The sequence below is a fragment of the Mirounga angustirostris genome, unplaced genomic scaffold, assembly GCF_029215605.1.
Source record: "Mirounga angustirostris isolate CCGP_5_RB_7025 unplaced genomic scaffold, mMirAng1.0.hap1 SCAF_4, whole genome shotgun sequence".
Taxonomy (NCBI): domain Eukaryota; kingdom Metazoa; phylum Chordata; class Mammalia; order Carnivora; family Phocidae; genus Mirounga; species Mirounga angustirostris.
Window position 1 is genome coordinate 168,624,849 of NW_026991712.1, and position 15,238 is coordinate 168,640,086.

The 15,238-nt window shown below is 53.2% G+C and overlaps 1 protein-coding gene across 3 annotated transcripts in view; it reads right to left on the reverse strand.

Moving 5' to 3' along the window:
• The window catches only part of EPB41 (erythrocyte membrane protein band 4.1), a 199,679-nt gene extending 185,830 nt beyond the window's left edge, over positions 1-13,849 (reverse strand). Inside the window, exon 1 of one of the 3 annotated variants that reach the window (XM_064589641.1) lies at positions 13,619-13,849. The gene's annotated coding sequence lies outside the window, so the exon portion shown is untranslated. Of the gene's footprint in view, positions 1-8,841; positions 9,129-9,153; positions 9,288-13,618 lie in introns of those variants that run through there. The other 2 variants (XM_064589642.1, XM_064589629.1) reach the window with 2 other exon arrangements.
• Positions 13,850-15,238: the final 1,389 nt, after the last annotated feature.

Genomic DNA, 15,238 nt, shown 5'->3' on the forward strand with positions numbered 1-15,238 from the left:
ATGTCTGAGCTGGAAGGGCCCTTAGAGATAACTTATTAATAAGAATAATGACAACTGCATTTATTAGGTATTTACTGAGTGCAGGGCACATTCTAAGTACTTTATATGCATTCATCGCGTTAAGCCTCATAGCGATCCTACAAAGTAATGTTACCCTCAACTGCAGTTGAAAAACCACAGCCCAGAAATGTGAGGTGATTTGCCCAACATCACACAGCTTAAACCAGGTCTGTCTGATACCACTGTCCTCTGCTGCTTCCATATCACTCTCAGAAAAGCAGTTTGGAAATGTTATGAATGAGCAACCCCAAACTCTGTCCCAAGACCCCAGGGAAAGGGTGTTGTGGCTGCTTCTGACTATAGCCCTAGGACATTCAAGGAGAGGACACAAGGATCTGGCCTCCCTGACCCTCCCCAACCCCCTTCTCTCGCCAGCTGGAGTGAGCCTAATGACCCTGATCCAGCAAAGCCTCCGGCTCACTCAAGCTTAACCCATTAATTCTCTCTCCCCAGGGCCAGGTATCCTCTAGGTCTAGAGGGTTTCCCAAGAAACAAGGGGAGAGATTCAGTGCCACCAGCTAGCTGAGCCCCTTCTAAAACGGGTAAAGTCAGCCTGGCCCAACCCTCACCGAGGAGAAGGCAGAGGAGGAGCCACAGGAAAGCAGGCAGGCCTGAGCACCTCCTTCCTATAGGCACTGGGGGTCGCAGAATGAACGAGATGAGTCCCGAACAATAAGAACAGTCACCATTACCGTCATCCCATAAATGGGTGATGGCAAGAAGAGGTAAAAGGAATGTGAGCTGTTGAGGCAGGCAGATCTGGGTTCAAATCAAAGTTCCACCACTGAGATGCCAAGTTGAGTCTACGAAAGTCCCTTCTCTTCTCTTCCTCGTCTATAATATGCAGAAAACATGTGCCAAACACTGTGTGCCAAGTACTTTTTATATACAGTACGTCAGTGAACCTTCACAATAGTCCCTTGAGGAAGGCATGACTATAATTTCCATTTTGCAGATGAGGAAGCGAAACACTTATCCAAGATCACCCAGCTAATAAGTGTCCAAGACTGGATTCAAATCCACATCTGCCTGGCTTTATTGCTAGCACTCTTCTTACGGTTTACAGATTGCCTGCATTTCCACAATGGTCATTGTACTAATACCAGCAAAGATGTACAGTGTAGGGGTGCCTGGGTGGCTCAGTCATTAAGCATCTGCCTTCGGCTTAGGTCATGATCCCAGGATCCTGGGATCGAGCCCCTTATCGGGCTCCCTGCTCAGCGGGAAGCCTGCTTCTCCCACTGCCTGCCGCTCCCCCTGCTTGTGTTCCCTCTCTCACTGTGTCTCTCTCTGTCAAATAAATAAATAAAATCTTAAAAAAAAAAAAAAAAAGATGTACAGTACTCACTAGATGCCTCAGTACTTACCTGCCTTCTCTTATTTAATTTTCACAACAACCCTGTGGAGTGGGTACTATTTTAACACCATCTTATAGCTTTGGAACTGAAGTCAGAGAGATGAGGCAGGTTGCCCAGTGTCATGTAGCCAGGGAGGGGCATAGTTGGGAAGCCAAGTTCATCTGACTCCAGAACCCTATCCTTTGCCCACTACACTATCCCGCTCTTTCCAGGGAGGCCAGATAGGTGTCTCTATCTCTGACAGATGAGAAAGGTGAGGCCTTGCAAGAGATAGTGAGTTGTCTATGGTGACCCAACAACCAAGCAACTAAGCAGGGACTTAAACCCAGGCCCCTGAGTCTTAAACCCAGGGTTACTTCCCTCACCCATAATACTGAATGCTGAGCATCAGAAAATGCCCCTGTCCACTAGATATTTAGAAACCTTATACCTAGCTCCCCCAGGGAAATTGGGGAACCACCCCCCCCTTCTATACCAGGCAGAGAGAGCTGAGGGTGTGGAGGAGAAACTTTGCAGGATACTACCAAGGGAAGACAGTGGTGAGCTGGTTACCCAGGTGCCCAGAGCTTTGGACACCTCTCTCTTGGTCTGCCTAAGCCATGCACCCCTGGTTACAGAGTTACAAAGGAAGCTGCATGAGGCCTGGGCTTCCCCGGCTGGCACAGCTCTCTGCTGTGATTTCTGCTGAAAAACAAAAAGCTCAATCCTCTGGGCCTACGTGCTAATTACCAATAATGACATAATAACCATTGTGGGCCCAACAGCCAAACAGCCCCAACTAGAAATTCTGCATAGCTCAGGCTCAGGAACAAAAGATTTGGGCACTCCAACTGAAACTGATGCCCTGGCAGAAAATGTCAGAAGCAAAAGGGCTTTAGTGTTGTTGACCCAGCCAAAGTATTATCTGGCAAATGGAGAGGATGATGGCCATTCATACAATTACTTATTGAGAATTATTTATCTGCATAGCATAGTGCCAGACCCAGAGAGAAGAGGCTTCATTTATTCATTAATTCACTCCACAAATATTTATTTAGCACCTACTATGAGCCAAGCACTCTTCTAGGTACAGGGGATATAACACTGAACCAGACAGACAAAAATCACTGTCACCACTGAGCTTACCATTCCAATGGTCGGGGGGAGAGACAAACAATAAACAAATGTTCACTAAAATACAGTATGTCAAAGAATGATAAGTGCTATGGAGAGAAAAAAATAGGCCTGGAGGGAAGACAGGGAATGTTCGTGTTGTGGCAAGAAAGGGTCTTACCTTTTTAAATAAGATAGGAAGGGCCTTACTGAGAAGGTGACATTTAAACAAACAAACAAAAAAAAAATTAAGGACATGAGAGAGCAAGTCATGAAAGTATTTGGGGGTAGAGAGTTCCAAGCTGAGTGAACAGCAAGTACAAGGGCCCTGGGGTGGAAGTGTGCCCAGTGTATTTAAGGACTTGCCTGAGATCATAGACCCAGTCATTAACAGCGCTGGGAGAGGAAAAGAATCATACACAGACTGATCACCCACTGTGTACTTGAACTCTCTTAAGCCTTATGACAACTCTGGAGGCAAAGATTAGGTTCACCATCTCACCATTTCCCAGATAAGGGAGTGAGACCCAAAGAAGAGAAGTAACTGATCCACATCACACAGCTAGAATGGGCAGGTCTGTTTGACCCCAGCCTGCTGGCGCCTCCCTGTTTCTCTTCTCTGTGTCCTCCCCATGCAAATCCTAAGTATCTGTTGAGTGAGTGAATGAATGAATGAATGAATGAACGAATGAATTTCTCAAGCCCTGCCCTCTCAATGAACTGTTTGCAGACCGGCCTTCTTGTCTCTACTAATCATAGAATAACAACAACAACAGTAATTCCAATGTGCCAGCTATGGACTGAGTATTTACCTGAATTTCCTAATTTAGCCCCAAAAGCCCCCCTTAGGTAATCTTAAGAGAAGGTGCTAATATTTTTCCCATGTTATTAGTGAGAAAACTAACGCTCTCGGAGGTAGAACTCCCTAGAGGTCCCACAGTTGGTAAGTGGTAAAGCTGGGATTTAAACCGAGGTCTGTCGGCTCCCAAATCCCTTCTTTTAATCCTATAATATTAGTAGAAACCTCTGACATCAATCCATTGCCTTCTTTTTATAAACCAGCAAACGAAGGCTCAGCGAGGGCAGGTGAAGAGCTGGGGGAGGGGTGCGGCCCACCAGCCCCCAGTCTAGCAGCCCTTCTATTCCACCACATGGGGGCTGTGGACCAGGTTTTTTTCTTCTTTGCCTACCCATTTCCCCACCTCTGCAGAAGTCTTCGTGTCGCCCCAGCTCCCGGAGGACAGTTCCAGTGAGCTCACCCTCCACCTCAGCCCCCTCAGCCCTGGCCTGGGTCAGGCAAGACCCTTCCGACTCTGCTTTCCCAAAGTGCTCGCATTAACCAGAGGCAGGGCAGAAGGAAACTGTTCTCATGTGGCTCCTGGAAGAGAGACGATGCAGGCTAGGTGCCAGGAGGGCAGGATGGGCTGGGGGCAGGGGCCAAAACCAGGCCGAGGGTGAGGCTAGAGTGTTCCAGCCAACCAGAAGAAGGGGAGCAGGGGAGGAGGGTAAAAGATGCTGAGCCTCTGGCTTTGAAACCGGTTCACTGGGTGTCATTTGTTCAACAAGAAACTGTCTGAAGTCCCTAGACTGGGAAGAGGCAGGAAGAAGAAGGTTCTTAGAGGCAGCATTTCTAATAGCATTAACACTACGGACCGACCACTGAAGCCTCACAGTGCTCAGCACTGGACTAAGAGCTTTATCTACGTCATTGCCAATCCTCACAGTAAAATCAACCCCATTTTACAGCAGAGGAAACTGAGGCTCAGAAAAGTGAAGTGACAGCCAAGGTCCCCACGTCACACCCATTCGTAGGGTAGCACAAAAAGGGTCTCAAGACCTGGGTCCCTGCTGCGTGACCTTGCACCATCAGCCACCCACTCGGATTTGGGGTTCCTGCATCTGTACTAACAAGGACTTGGTCAGCAGCCTCTACTGTAAACTCCAGGAGGCTCAGGTCCAGTTCTGCCCAGACTTTAGGGCCTCCCACAGATACGGGACACCACACTTACTCTTCTCCCCGTCACCCAGAAGAAAAAGGGCCTGGTTATCAGCTTCCAGGGGAAAAAAAATAAAGCCACAGATTTTCAAAATATTTGTCCCTGTTTCAAGGCTGCTGCTGGCTTTGGCCTCCAGCCAGGAAGGGGCCCCTGGGGTGGGGAGTTGGGGGGAGCCCAGGTCTCAAGACTGAGAGTCCTTGGGCCTGAGGCCAAGGGGGCAAGGGGCAGATGGGGGCGAGCTGGGCAGTGAGCCAGGACCCCTCTGGAGATTTGGGCTTGTTTCTTAATCCTTTCCTCCCTTTGTTGGCCAGAGCCGGCTGCCAGGAGAGGCGGGGGAAGCAAGCGGGTGGGACCAAAGAGACTGAGGAATCCAAATACTGAGGACTGAACTGGAGCCCCTTTTTGTGGTTGTCTATTACATGGAGACACTGTGCAAGGCCACCGGTGAGGATTATCTCACTGAAGCCACTGCCCCTCCCCATGAGGAGGGCCTGCTGTCCCCATTTTCCTGAGGTGAAAAGTGGTGCAGACAGGGCAGGTGACAAGGGCCGGCCACACAGCTCATCAGCGGCAGAGCCGGCAGGGAGTCCAGGTTGTTGACTCCCCAGTGAGGCAGCCACTGGGACTGACTGGGGTTGGGGAGAGCTGGGGAGATGGGGGGAGTAGAGTGGAAAGGGCCCTAGCAGTCCCAGGAGAGCAGGCAGTTCTGAGCATGATCACCTCCAAAGTGACCGTCCCCAAAGCCCTGCATGATCTGGGCCCTGCTCCCCTGCCCAGCCTCCTCTCCCATCACGGCATCACCTCACCCTTTCTGTTCCAGCCATACCAAACTACGTTACATACGGACATGCCTGAGCACATTATGTGGATTTAAGCCTTCACACATGCTGTTCCCCATGCTTACAAAGTTGTTCCCTCCACTGCCCACTTAGAGAGCTCTTATTCGCCCTTCAAATCCCAGCTCAGATACCCAATGCCTAGAAAGAGTTAACCACCCACTCAGCTGGGCCCACGCAGAACCCAGCACGAAGTCAGTGCTCAATAAATATTTGTTGTCTCTAGACATTGCATTTTATCACTGAATCTGTGAGGCAGGCAAAACAGGTTTTCTTGTCCTCTCGAGGCACGGAAAAGGAGGGCAAGAGAGAGGGAGTGACTTCCAGAAGTCACGCATTCAGTGACACTGGTAGAGCTAGAAGCCAGGCCTTCTCTGCACCACATGGCCCCTGGCTGGCCCCCACCCCTAAAGAGCTCTCTCATCCCTGCCAGACCAGCCAGGGTCACCAGAAGTGACCCCCAAGGCAGGAGTGGGGGGCATGGGCCCCGATGGCCTGAGGTCTTGCCCTAGTGTCCAGCTCAGACATTACTGCTGCCTGGGGGAACTGAGGCAGAAGGTGACAAAACAGACAAGCAGCTTTACCCCCCAATCCAGGTCTGGCTCCTCCTCCTGGACATGTGCCTCAGCCAGAGACCTCAGTAGGCCCCGTCACCCCAAAGACCCTAAGACCCCACTCTCACCTCTTGCCTCTCCTGCCTGCCCACTGCAGTCCATGATCACATCCTGCTGGCTCGGGTCCTAAACAGACCTCACATCCACCCACCGCTCCCCATCTCATGGCTCAGTCCCAGGCTGCATCTCAGCGCCCTTCACCTGCGGAGTTGCCCCTGCCTCTCCCCTCCCAATCATCGTCCATATCAAGCAATCCTCCCAAAATATAAGCCTGACCATGTCGTTCCCATGTTTCATATCCGATGGCTCCCCATGGGCTCTGGGATAAGTCCCCCTAGCTCTCCTAAGCCTGTCTCTCTAGCTGCATTCCAAGTGCAGGTCATGACTGTACCCAGAACAGTTCCTTCCACTAGGGATGCCCTTTTTCCTGATCTTTGCCTGAGGAGATAGTCACAGTTAACACTTCAGTGCATCGATCAGAGGTGGAGGTGGTAGTTCTGGGTCCTTCCCCCAAGCTAGACTCTGAGCTGGGGCAGGATGGGGAGGCAGAGACCTCACAGATTCATTTCAGTGCCCCATGCCCAGCACAGGGCCTGGCACAGAGGCATATGAGGGAAAGCGGATGGCTAGGAAAGGGAGGTACATTCTTATTTCCAAGAGGCCTCCTCCATCCCTTAACCCTACTGGTGTCTTTCAGAACCTGTCAGACTAGCTTGCTACCTGCCTGTCCCCAGCAGGCCCCTCCCAGACCCAGTGTCCACTGTCCCAAGAGGGCTATCTTTGTAATCCTAAAATAACACTCAAAGCTATAATAATAACAATAATTACTATCATTGGGTACTCACCTTGTACTTCATTGTATTATTTAATCCTCATAAGAACTCTAGGAGGTACATAGGTTCTTTTATTATTCCTATTTTATAGATAAGGAAGCTAAGACGCCAAGAGGTTAAATGTCTTGCCCAAGATCACACAACTAGTAAGCAATAGATAGGGAATTCTAAGCCAGGTCTGACTCTCCACCAGTATGCTATCAGGCCTTCTCCTGCTTCCTATTGTCCCCTCTCTGTGAGACTCTTAGAGCACCGGCCTGAGTGGGGGTATGGGGTGTGTGTGTGTGTGTGTGTGTGTGTGTGTGTGTGTGTGTGTGTTCAGGAAACAGTCCTGTAGCCCTCACCAGCCCTTTGCTGAGGGCTGAAGGTAGAGCAGACTCAGGCACAGTCTCTGCCCCCTAGGGGAAGGTAAGAGAGTTTTACACTAAGAATTAGGGCCTTGGGGTGAGCAGACTTGGGTCTGAACTCCAGGTCTACCCCTAAATAACTATGTGACTCTGGGTAACTCACTTGATTTACTCAGTACCAGTTCCCACACCCGTAAAGTGGGGACCATAATGCCTGGATTACCAGGAGGACTAGATGAGATAATGCATCTGAAATAGCATATAACAACCCACCCAGCATATAAGAAACATCCAATGACAATAATACATACGATGACTACAGACTCCCGGGATCCCGAGGCCAAGAGGGGATGTGATTCTCCAGGGCCCTCCCTTGGAGCCTCTTCAGCCAGACCCAAAAGTAATAGTGATACTAATGCCTGATCCACCCATTTGCTCATTAAATAATTCTTCAAGGGAAGTGTCCTTTAGTAACCCTATGTTGGAGGTGAGGCAACGGAGGCCCAGAGAAGGTAGGCTACTGAATCAAGTCCCGCAGCAAAAGACTGGGACCTCCACTGAGCTGCATCCACACTGGGTAGAGCCCAGCCCTTAGCCCAGGGCCCTGGCCAGGCTGCTGGAGAGTCTGGGGCTCCTGACTACTGGATTGTAGTCCCAATTGGGTGGGACGTTAAAATAGGTGAAAGGAGCCAAAAAGAGGGATACTTGACTTGGCCCCCTCCCAGAACAAGCTCAGCACTGGGAGGAAACCAACAATTACCAAGCAGGGCCCTGTGCTGGGCACTTCTCACTGGCTCCTTCCCACACCCATGATATGCACGTGGCAGACGAGGTCTCCAAGACAAAGAAGTCAGTGACTTGTCCAAGGTCACACAGGGAGGAAAGTGGCAGACTGGGAGGCAGAGTCCCTCTTAACCCCTCCCACCTTCAGTCCCAGACCTCCCCAGCTGCCCCTCTCTCCTGGGGGAAACCTAGAGGCTCCATCGCTCCTAAGCAGAGGCCTGGAGTCTAGTTGCTCAGGCCCTCTCTCTGCTGATTGATGGGTGTGGTACTTGGCCCCACCTTCAGTTCAGAGCACCCAGAGCTCACTTAACAGAGCCCTCACCCTTGGGCACCCGGGTGGCTCAGTCGTTAAGCGTCGGCCTCCGGCTCAGGTCATGGTCCCAGGGTCCTGGGATGGAGCCAGGCATTGGGGTCCCTGCTCGGCGGGAAGCCTGCTTCTCCCTCTCCCATTCCCCCTGCTTGTGTTCCCTCTCTCACTGTCTCTGTCAATTAAATAAATAAATTCTTTATTTGATTTTTTTTTTTTTTTATTTGAGAGAGAGAATGAGATAGAGAAAGCATGAGACGGGGGAGGGTCAGAGGGAGAAGCAGACTCCCCGCTGAGCAGGGAGCCCGATGTGGGACTCGATCCCGGGACTCCAGGATCATGACCTGAGCCGAAGGCAGTCGCTTAACCAACTGAGCCACCCAGGCGCCCAATAAATAAATTCTTTAAAAAAAAAAATCACACCCAGTGTGCTAAGTATCTGGAGAGAAGTCAGCTGGTTGTGGTAGGATCCAAACGTCACAGAATGCCCTCCCTCAGTCACCCTCCCCCCGCCCCACCGCTAGGCTCCTGGCCACCTCCCAGTGGCCTCAGCGCTGCAGGACACGCATTAGAATCAAGCCCGAGAGGTAGTCTTTAGGCAAACCAGGACTCACCCAGCAGCAGCCGGTGGGGTCGTGCAGCCCGTCGGGGAGAAGCCGGGAGAAGCCGGGGAGCCATCACCATGACCGCAGAGGCACACGGAAACAAAGAACAGCAGTGAGACACGGGCAACAAAGACACTCTTTGGGGCCCCTCTTCGTCCTGGGTCCTGGGCCGGGGGAACATCCTGCCCAGCTGCTGCCCCCGGGGCTCTGCTAGGGCAGACACCCCCTTAGTGGGCAATCTGATCATCTGATAGCATACCCAGAGCTCCTCCCAGCCCCAGCCCACGGGAGGCAGCAGGATCCCTGTAGACAAATACTCACTGAGCGCCCACTGTGTGCCGGGTATTGGGGATACAGTCTGAAGAAGACAGACGTGGCTTCTGCGCGCATGGAGTATACAGTGCAGGGAGGGGGCAGGCGTGTGACTCCTGAATGACTTACAACGGTGATGAGTGCCTCAACGGGGAAGCTTACGAACCCAGGTTCAAACCCTGGCTCTCGCTCACTAGCTTTGTGACATGGGGCCCGTCTTCTTCACTTCTCTGTGCCTCAATGAGTCATCTGTAAAATGGGGATAGCATTAGTGCCCACCTCCAGGGTTGTTGTGAGGATTGAGTTAATATGTAGAAAACATTTTGCACAATGCTTGGCACGCGGTAAACTGTTCATAACTGGTAGCTACTGTCATTCCAGGGAGCTGTAGGCCTGGGTTTTGGAGGGACCTAGTGTGGGTCAGGCCACCACCTACCTGACAAGGTAGGGATTAAAAGAGACAGTAGAAGTGAAGCTCTGGTCCCGGTGCCTGGCACATGGTAACCAGTTGGTAAGCGGTGGTGCTATCTTTAGGGCTGTTCTCCAGCAGGTCCCCAGGGTGCAGCAGAGGGGAGGTCAGAAATGCCCTCTCCCCAAAACACGCACCCAGAATTGCAACTTTGGACTGAAAAATAAACAGCACTCTCACCCAATGCTACAAATATCTCATCTCCTTTGACCTTCACAATGACCCAAGAAGTGGACATAGGCAAAATTCTTACTATTCCCATTTTACAGATGAGGACAGTGAGGTGAAGGGACTCCTCTCTGCGTGCGCTTGGGTGTGTCCCTTCATAGCTCCAAGCCTAGTTAAGTGGTGGAGCCAGGATTCCAGCAGGCATCTGCCTGGATTTTGTTCTCCCGGCCTTCCCTTGGTTTTTTCCGCCCCCGGGGTCTGTAATACAAGCTGCGCAGCCCCAGACAAGACTCTGAACCTGTCCAACGCCAGTCCTTTCATCTGAAATACTTACCAAATGACCAGCCCAGGATCCGAGCTGTTCCTGACCCAAACTCTCCTTCCACAGGCTCAGCCACTGCTACCCTGCCCCTCCCTCTCACCTTTTACCCCATTACCAACTTCAGCCACAAACCCATGAGCCAAGGAATGTCTGCACTCAACTACTAAAACCCATGTTTTATAGATGGAGAAACTGAGGTCCAAAGGTGGGCCAAAGTCGCCTTTCAGTGCCCAGCTCTTTTACCTGGGCAGACGCCAGGTGGGGCTGGCCCTCTGAGGAAACCCCAGTAGAGCCCTGACCTGCAGGTTGCTCCCTCTGCTCTTCCCCCTACCCCACACTGGGCCTGGTGGGCACCTGCGCAGCCTATCCCCCCGCTCCCCAGAATAAATATCCCAGAGCTCTAAGCTCACCCAGTAAGGGTCAGGCAGGTTCCAGGGGTAAAGGCTAGGCATTGTGGGAGTCTTGGGACCTGCCACATGGCGGCTTCCCCTTTCAGTTGAGTCTGGGCTTTGAGGTCAGACAGACCTTGGTTCAAATCCCAGCCCAGCCACTTCCCAGTTGTGTGACTTTGGTCAAGTAGGTTCACCTCCCTAAACTCCTGAGAAATAGGAATAATACCTATTCCCTCGTGGGATTATAAGGATATTAGTTAATGCTGCATATTAAAGGCTTAGCACAGTGCACAGTAAACGTGGCTGTAATGATCAGAGAACACAGGCCAAGAACAGGACATGAAGGCCCATCACACTCCACCTTGTCCTTGCCCCATTCTTCCCCTCCCCTTCATGTGGGGTAAACCAGGTCCTGGAGGTTATAATAATGGGGGCTGAAAGACCCTTCAAGGCTCTAGGCTCATCTCACCTTCTCATTTCACAGAAAGAGAAACTGAGACCCAGGGAGAAAAGAGATGGGCCCACAGATTATAGGGGAGTAGAACCCTGCCCCCTTTACTAAACAACAGAATCCCAGGCCCCAAGAAAAATCCAAATGCCCCACCCCCACCAGGGGACTATCATAAAGATCCATTCTGCAAGCCCCCAACAAATATCAGGCCACCATGACATTTATGGGGAGCCCTTTGTGGGTATCCTGTTTAGCTCTGTGGCTAGCAGACCTATATGTGGTACTCAGGAAGGGCTTAGGGACAAACCCATGCAGTTCCTCTTTGGCTCCACAGAGAAGCTCTGCTCAGGCTCCCCCTCCAGAGGTGTCTCCTTGCATCTCCCTTCCTCACTGCCACCCTGGCCTCTGTCTCACCCTGTAGTCTGGGTCCCATCAGCTGGGCACAACCCCAGCCAGCAGAGCTCTGGGCCTCCAGAGGCCTATACGGCATCAGCAACTTCCCAGCCAGGCTGGGATATTCCTGCCCAGCACAGCCAGCCAGGCTCCTGGCCAGGGTCCATTCTGCAGAGGGGGTGCTGGCCCTGCCCCACCAGGAACCCCATCCACCCCCACCGGTCTAGCAGGTGCAGCAGCCTGGGAGCCCTGGGAGCTTCTGTTGGCACCTGCAACCTACAGGAGGGAGGCCAGCCTAGTCTAGGCCGTGCAGGGATGGGTTGATCTGGAGACAGATGGGTGTGGCACTTCTTTACTTCACTGAGTATCACCCCTTCATGCAGATGCTCCAGCTGCCTCACACATTGCTGGGACCTGGCAGGCCCTGCCTGACTCCTAATACACAGAGGAAACCTCAGGACCTCCTCACTCCGTTCCCTTCTTAAAACACCCCCACTGGCCTACTCGCAGACCAGGTATCATTCTGGTCACTGCACACTTATTACCTCACTTGATTCTGCTAATGCCTGTGAGGTCTGGATTATTGACTAAGGAAGAACCTGGGACTCAGAGAGGGGAAGTGACTCATGCAAGGTCACACAGCAAAGTGGCAGGGCCAAGATTTAAACCCAGTTCTGCTGCATACAAAGCCTGCAGGGCACCTGATGTCCCCTTTCCTCCCACCTCTCTGCTCCCTAAAGCTTCTGGATCCCCTTCTTCCCAAACCTTCCACCCTTCTCTGCAAAATCTCTCCTTCCACAATCCCAGTCAGAATTAATCTTTCCCACCTCGTGGCTGCTATAACAGCTTGTTTACACGCACCCAACAGCAGCAGGGTCCAGGAGTTATTTCTGAGGTGTCTGCCTAACTAAAGGCAGGGGGTGACCCCAGTACATGCTCCTCAGACCTGACAGTCTGTCACCTCTATCTCCATGCTTCCCCTACCCCCATGCAAAAGTCCTCTGACCTCCTCCTGTTGATCCCCTCCCCACTCCCAGCCTCCTGCCCAGGCCTGTAACTGGGGTGAAGGTAGGGAGCTTGCTGAAACCTCAGGGGCTCTGTGCCAGTGCTCTGGCCCTCCCTCTCCCTTTCAGTAGCTGAGGATCTGACCCAGACCTGACACCAGGCAGCTCTCACAGGGACTCTCAGCTGCCGTAAGCACCAGGCCTGGCCAGGCATTGCCCCCCTCCTTCAGGAGAAAAGGACTCCAGAAGCAGAGAAGGGGCTGTCTACAGCCCTAGTCCGTGAACTTGAGGGGTCACATTCAGCCACTCCCACCGCGGGGAAGCTGTGGGCCTTGAAATACCCCCAACCACCACCACCAACCCTACAGGAACAGTCCCCCCCAACCCCCCGCCCCGCTTCTGGGGCAATTGGGCTGGGGTCTGTGTGGACAAGTCCCCACCTCCTATTTGCTGTAGGGGAGAACTCTAGTTCTACCAAAAAGAGGTGGGGTCTGCCGGAAAGTGTACATTAAGACGAGAAAACTCCCGGGGAAAGACTGAGGATAGGGACAGGACAGCAGAGAGAGCAGAGATGAGGGACACGGGGAATCGGGGGATGAGAGCAAGCAGGAACCTGAGAGCGACAGAGAGACTGGGGAGACCAGAGACCGAAGAAAGTCCCCGAGACCAAGCCTGGAAGGGAGCGTGCGGGGCCGGGGCGGCGACAGAAGGGCCATCCTGGCTGGCACAGCTGGCACCCCAGCTCACAGGTTCCTCAGTCGGGAAACTCAAAGTCAGTTACGTAAGGGCCGGGGCCGGGAGCGGGGTTCCAGGCCCGGGGCCCCCTCCCGCTGCGCGCCGCCCGCCCTCCCGCTCCGGCCAGCGCTGCGGCGGGCCCGGCAGAAGCAAGCGGGCCGGACAGGGCGGGGCTGGGGGGGGGGGACCTGGGGCCGCAGCACTCTGCAGAGACCCGCCCGCGGAGACCTAACCCGGGGCCCCCCGCCCCAGGCAGGCCGGGACCGCCCGGACCGCCAACCGCAAGCGTCCAGCCCGGGACCGAGCTCCCGGACCCCTCTCCTCTCGCCCGCGCCCCTCCCCGCACCCCGAACTTCGAGACGTCCAGGCCCCTGTGGACCCCAGTTCTAGGGCAGGGTCCCCTAGAGCCCTCCTCCCCTGACCTTTAGACCGTGGTCTCGCCCCTACCGAGACGGCACGGGCCCTTGGGAATGGGTCCATCTGTCCCTCACCCCGTCCCTCCCGGGGACCCGGGATCGCCCCCGGACAGTCCAGGCTCACCTGGGCCGGACGGGGCGGGGACCTGGCCGGGCCGGGCCGGGCCGCGTTCTCGCTCTCCGCCGCTCTCGCCCTTTAAGAGGTTCCTGCCACTTTGCCCCGCCGGGGGCCTCCACCTGCACTGACAGGGCAACTCTGGAGTGAGGCCCCGCCCCCGCCCCGGGAGACCTCCTGATTGGCGCAGGCAACTGCCAATCGGCGGGGCGGTGAAGAGAGGGTGCCGAGAAGTGCGAGCGTCGCAACCGGGAAAGGGCTGGGGCTGCAGGTGCGGTCTGACGCGAGCGCCGATCACTGAGCTGCCCCGTGTTGACCCGAGGGTCAGGGGAGGATTGGGTAGGGAGCTCCTGGATTGGGTGGTGTGGTGTCTGACGTCGTACGGCAAAAGTATGATGCAATTTGCCACGTGGTGCTGCCCCTAACCTAAGGGTTGGAAGGGTGGTAGGAAGGGAGTTGGTCCTAGGGAACCTAGGGAAGTGACCCTGGTGAGACTCACCTGGATCACCTGTCCCCCCATTTAGTCTTGTGTGACCTTGAGCAAGTCACTTCTCTGAATCTGAGTTTCGTCAACTATAAATCTTACAATACTTTTCTGAGAATTAGTGATATATGTTAAGTGCCAGGCACAGGTTTGGCACATAATAGGTGGTGTTCAGTAAATATGGTTCTTGTTCCTCTCATCCCTTTCTTGCCACTCTTGTCAGAGACTTTCCCCCTCCTTAGGGTCCATCAGCACCGGAAGAGGCTTACATAGTCACTGGTCCAAGTCCCCTCCCCTCGCTACCTCATTTTTGGGCAGATGGGGGAAACTGAGGCCCAGTAAAGACAAGTGACTTCCCGGGAGTTCAGTGGTCTTCCTATTAGATGGGCCCTGGAATCAAACTGCCTAGGTCTCAATCCCCAGCGCTGCCCTTGATTTGGACAAGCTACTAACCCTCCAAGCCAGTTTCCTCCACTGTAAAATGGAGTTAATAAAAGTACTTTACTCGTGGCGCCTGGGTGGTTCAGTCGGTTCAGTGTCTGATTCTTGGTTGTTGCAGAGTCGTGGGTTTGAGGCCCGCATGGAGCCCTCTGTGGGGCTCCCTGCTCCAGGGGAGTCTGCTTGAGATTCTCTCCCTTGCACTCTGCCCCTCCCCCTGCTCGTGCTTGCGCACCACACGCTCTCTCTCGCTCTCTCTGAAATAAATAAATCTTTTTTTTAAAGTATTTTCCTCAAGGATTGTTATGAGAATTAAATGAAATGATCCATGTAAAGTATTAAGAACAGTGCCAGTCTCATAAGCCTCCAAAAATTGCTAGCACTTATTATGATTCCTGATGTTAATATTATATCAAGGTCGTAAATTAATGTATTGTCCCCACCAAATTCACTGCAGCCTCCAAGTCAGGTCTTGTTTTAGGCCTCAGGGCCCTGGTCCCTGCCTTCAAGAAACAGTCTAGCTGAGGGTCTGCCTGAGCCCCTAGATCTAGGGGATGCTTTCTGATACAGGTGCGTGGGCTCCAAAGCACCGAAGAAGCTTTAGTTCCTTTAACCAGAAATCGAGGCACTTGAGACCCTTCAGTCCCTAGCCCTGTAGAACACATGGGGAAAGCTGACACGCACATGCAGGCTCCCAAGCATATTGA